Consider the following 5797-nt stretch of genomic DNA (forward strand, 5'->3'; position numbering starts at 1 on the left):
TTACTACCACCCGATTTATCTTTAGTGTGATGCTTCCCTTCAACAGATATTGACCTATTTCTTTTAGTGTGATTATACTTTGACCTATCAGTTTTGATTTTTTTTTCAACCTCTCTTTCATCAATTTCATTCTTACTTTCTGTTGATCTTGATCTAGAACGCCTTTTATCACTAGGCCTTGACCTTCTATGCTTGCTTTCATCTGATTTCTCAGGCAAGCACTGCTTATCATCCACAGATTTCGATCTTGACTGCCTACTATGCTTGGATCTACTTTCTCACGCTCCTACTCCTATTCTTTCTCGAAGAAGATGAATGCCGATCAAGGTATCTATTTGAATCCCGTCTTCTACTTCTATCACTGGGTTTTCTGATGTCTCTATAGGACCTTCGATCCCTTTCATAGCTTGAATAATGATGGGACCTGAATGGTGATCTGGACCGACGACCCCTATTGTAGCGAGCAGGAGAGTGGGAACGAGACCTCCTCTTTCTTCGATAACTAATAGGAGATCTTGAACGAGAAGGAGAAGGAGACCTGAAAATGGAAATTGAATTAATGAATTAAAGACCTTTGTTAGCATATGAAAATAAAGGACAAAAAGAAATAATATACAAACAAGATTATATCACCCCAATTTAAATTTTTCTTGTTCCACAACCATTCAGCCATATATTTTAAAGACAGATCAACATGCAACAATTTTAAAATACTATGTACAGTAATTGCACACATTGTGGGGGGAACCCTTAAGATTGATGAGAATACATATTCACAATAAAGAGATATGCTACTCAACTTCACAGCTATATATATATATAGATAAAAAAGCAAAGGATGCATTACACTCACACTAAACCCAAAACTATTAAATATAGTAAAACATATACCACCGAATGGAAACTTTTAAAATAGGGACAATATTATGATTTTTTCTCCCTAAAACATTAAAATAATAGAAACATTAGGCACCTTTACCAAATTTATAAATCTATTTCAAGAATTACTCTAATGGGTTCAAGATACTAATGTAGGGGACCCTAAAATGGATTATTTGCAACAATAAAAACATTGAAAATGAATAGTCAAGAAGCACAAGTAGAACAATTACACTAGAAAAAATTGACAAAGTAAATAGACTTAGATTTCTGTTTTGTTTCTTTCTCTTCAATTTTAGGTCCATCAGCGTTTAGTTTCTTACTTATTTCAGCAACTCGGGCTACCGCTAACTCTGTTGCAGACTTCATGGTCATAGCTTTATTAGCAGCCTTTGTGCAGTCATGGTTTGTTGCATCATCAAAGGAAGAGATGATAAAGCAAGGAAAGAATTCACAACAGATAGTTTTTACGGAAGAGATTTTGCCATCTCAACATTCAAAGGCCGGCCACTAACATCTATGTTATTTAATGCCAGAGCAGCAATTGCCTCTTTAGGTTTTGAATATTCTATATAAGCAAAATGCTTTGAATAAGCAATTGTGCATTCAACAACTATGCCACAGAAGCCAAAGAGTTGTTTTAGCTGTTCAACAGTGAAAAGTGGACTCAGATTACTTACTTGGAGAGTTTTCTTCAATGCATCATCTTTACCAGCTTTTTCAGGTGAGCCTGATTAGGTTACCATAGATGATGAGAATAGAGCAAGAAATACTTAAACAGAAAACAAGAACAACATAAAAAAATATAACTACCAAACATGATAAAATGTCACCAATAGAGAGCACTTTTTGTATAAGAGCTCTGTAATACCAAACACAGCAACAAACAAAATTAACACGCCACAACATACTAGTGGAATCTTTTAATGATTGAGCTTGCACCTGAGCTACATGGGCTTGAAGTGCTTGGGCAGCGACTATTGCCTGTGCAGCGACTATTGCATGTGCAGCAGCCATTGCAATAGCAGACGGAGCCATAGGAACTTAGCTAAGTGTTCCCATTAGAGTCGTTGCAGCTAATGCAGTCATTAGCAAATTATTAGGTGGCTGATTCAACTTACAATCGACTTTTATACATCACCCATTAAGATAATCATGATAAACTTTTTCTAATGAGGCCCCAATTCTAGGAAAAACAGCACCCCCAGAAACTCCAGCAACAATCCCTCAAATTGATGCTTACATTTTTCATTTTGTCAAAATTAACAACTAATATAAAATCACAGAAATCAAACCAAATTACATTAATTACAAAAATCACAACAATGCTATAATAATTAAAATAAGGGGAGTGCTAGGTAAATAATGACCATCTTGAACAACATGAACAACTACCAATCAAATAAAAACACACTACACCTCCAAATTAACTATCTAAATTTTAATATTAAAATAACCATCTGTACACCTAGTAAAATGAACATCCAATATATCTATTGTTCACATTATTTAATATTTCATTGTCTACCTATACTTTTTCTTAAAATAATAGAGAGGATGTTACTGGAAGGGAGAGGCTAACGACGGTGATGAAGAACGAGAAAGACGGTGAGGAAGACGGCGATGTTCTATGGAACGAGGAAGACATTGACGATCTTTGACAGGAAGACGTTCTACTCAGCTGGGTGAGGCGCGCGCGAATGCTACGGTGACCTTGGCACGACACCGTGGAGGAAGCTTCTTCGTCTTCTTTACTAGAGAGAAGAGACGAGTTTGAGGATAAGAGAGGGAGTTGGGTGAGAAACCCCCAGAATAACAAAGAACAAGTGATATTTGTTGTTATTATTTAGATTTGTTTATTTTTCTTGATATGAATGATTGATTAGAGTTTATGGAGGATGTCAATAAGATTGAAATAATCTCTTTTAGTATAGATAAATAATTAAATATATTTTTGTTTTTATTTTTTAAATTATTTAAATTTTGACACAGTAAAATTAAACAATTTGATTAATTTAAAAGGTAATTTTTGTCTAACATAAAAAAAAAGGGTATTTAAGTCTTAAAAAAATTTAAATAAAAAGTATTTTTTTATTTTTATTAAATTATAAGAGTGTTTTAGTAAAAGTGGTGATGTAATATATATTTTTTTTAAAAAAAAATTAGATGTTGATGTGGAAAATAAATTCCATATGCCTTACTGTTATTTGTCCATATTTTAAACATATCGGTACATATGAATTCCCATAACCCCATTATTCCACCCTATATCTGAATCCCCATAACCCCATTATTCCACCCTCACCGCCACCACACAACCACCCATCAAACATATTTAGCTCACTGTATCTCTCAAAATTCCCACCACCACAAAATTTTAAAGTTTAAGGAAAAACCTAGATTCAACCACTACAAGAAAAAGCAATATTTGTAACAAAAAAAAAATTGTTACAAAAAATCGAAATTTTGAAACAAAAGGATTTTGTAACAAAAAAAGTGGCCGTTGCAGTATGTCCTGTTACAAAATTTTTTTGTAACAAAAAATGGAACTGTTACAATTCAAAGTGATATTTTGTAACAAATTTTTCTGATACAAAAAACCAATAGTCATTACAAAAGTGATAACAAATTGATCTTCAAAATATTTTTGGTGACAATATATTTTTTCTATCATAAAATTTTGTTACAAAATATAACTTGATTTTGTAATATTTTTTTTCTTTAGTTACAAAACACTATTTATTTTGTAATAATTTTTTTAAATACAAATTACACACATAATTTTTCAAATTATATTAGTTTTTTAATTAATTAATATATTAACTAATTTACTCAACAAGTCAACATTTATATAATATATAATAACATAGATAGTTCAAATATATTTCATTTAACTAAAATTGTTTTATAAATCTTCAACATATAAACTTTAAAGTACAAACTAACAAGATACATTGAAGAATCCTAATGAACTAGATAGATATATAGGACAAGAAAAATATGAAATTATAAATCTCCAAAATGTAAACTACAAATTACAAACTCCATCATGTTCATTCAGCTCATTTCTCATGGAGAAGCTTCTAATAAGTGCCACACACCTGAAAAGACCACCAACCAGAAAACACTAGTTTAAGAAACAAGATTTGTTTTTCTTTAAAAATGTACTGGAAAAACAAAAAACTATACTCATATTATTCAACAATGAATACGAACTCTAAAATTCTTACCATGTCCTTTCCTAACCCCATGACTTCTAGTAACTCATTTTGTCTAGCATTAGAATGACAACATGCTCTATATTACTACTTAATAAATCACCCCAAAACCAGTTGCATGATAAATTAATAGTTACGAATACCTTTCTGCATATGGGTGTATATATAGAGTAATAAACATAAACTGATACAGCTCTTCCATTAGTTTCATGACTAAATGGCCTTGGGCTAGAATGAGTACTTACAATTTCTTGCTCTTCACCATCTGCCTGAGTTGAAATATTCTGCCAAACAAGTGATAGACAAGAAGATTATGTAGTCACAAAAGAAAAGTAACAATTAACAAAATAACAAATTAAAAAATTCATAACAGAAAAAAGTCATATTTTTAGTCCTTGATAAACTCATACAGTTAATAATAAAGAATAAAAATAAGCCCCCACCGGATTGGTTTCCATTCTCCTAAAGATGATGCTGATCATCTGTGTCAGCATAGCCTTTGATGTTGCTTGGTTTGTAGGACTCTTGCTACAAAGGCAAAGAATGAATCTGAGTACTATAGATTAATAACTAATTAACTATAAGCATTAAAGACAACATAGAAATGAGTAATACCTATTTAGTGCAATATTGTAGCATACTCTGATAACTCCCAAGAAGGGTTCTCCATGCACTGAATAACACAAAATAAGGATCATTAATTATTCAAAAAGAAGAAAGAAATATGTAAATAAATACATACGAACAAGAGAAAAAAATGGCCTAGAGAACCATGATGTGGTTTGAAAACCAGAGGACCGATATGATGATCAGGGTGACATAGCGAAAAAAACTGAAAATAAAAGCATAATGCATGTAAATGAATATCTAACTAAGCAAAATTAACAGAATTAAATGAAATTAACAGAATTGAAAGAAAAATGTAGTAGATGACCTGAGAATGTAGAAGCAGAACAGGGAAAAGGGGACAAAAAGAAATGGTGGTAAGCTCTCTTTTTTCAAGTTCTCCCTCTCTGCGCGAGCTCTCTCTTTTCAACCACAACAATATCAGCAGAATCAATTAACAATATAGGCAACAATATTTTAGCTAACATCAGCAGATTATGAACTAACAATATAGGCAACCATACTCAAATAAACTGCACTTACGTTCAGTAGAGAAGTAATCGGAAAAATGCAAGCTGATAGCAGTGAGCGAAATGGTAGAGGGAGCAGAGATGATTGCAATGGAAGTGAATGGTGGTGGAGTCAGAGGAGAAGTTGATGGTTGCAGCGAGTGGTTGACGAGCCTCAGGTTGTTCCGACGGCAAAATGTGGATGAGATAGGTGCAATGGCATTGCAGCACATATAATAGAGGAGGCAAAGGAACAAACAATGAAGATGAATGATTATAAGGGCTAAAATTTAAAAGAAAAAGAGTATATATTTAAATAAATACCTAAAAAATTTTAGTGTTATTTTCACGAAGGCCAAAATTTGGATTAAAGTAAATGCAAAATTTCTCTTATACAAGTTCAAATTTATGTGTCATAAATATTTTATGAATTGAATTATTGCCCAACATTTTTTAACTGCTAGTTATTATTCGGTGAACTAGTATTGGAGTTGATTTATATTAAGTTTTCTTTTAGCATCATAAATTTATATTTGTTTTAATTATTAATTAAGTAAATATATTTATTAAACATATTTACTCAAA

At 31.9% G+C, this 5797-nt stretch overlaps 1 pseudogene; it reads right to left on the minus strand.

The window, feature by feature from the left end:
- On the minus strand, positions 271-5445 carry LOC107607150 (annotated as a pseudogene).

Source organism: Arachis ipaensis, chromosome B07 (assembly GCF_000816755.2).
Source record: "Arachis ipaensis cultivar K30076 chromosome B07, Araip1.1, whole genome shotgun sequence".
Taxonomy (NCBI): Eukaryota; Viridiplantae; Streptophyta; class Magnoliopsida; order Fabales; family Fabaceae; genus Arachis; species Arachis ipaensis.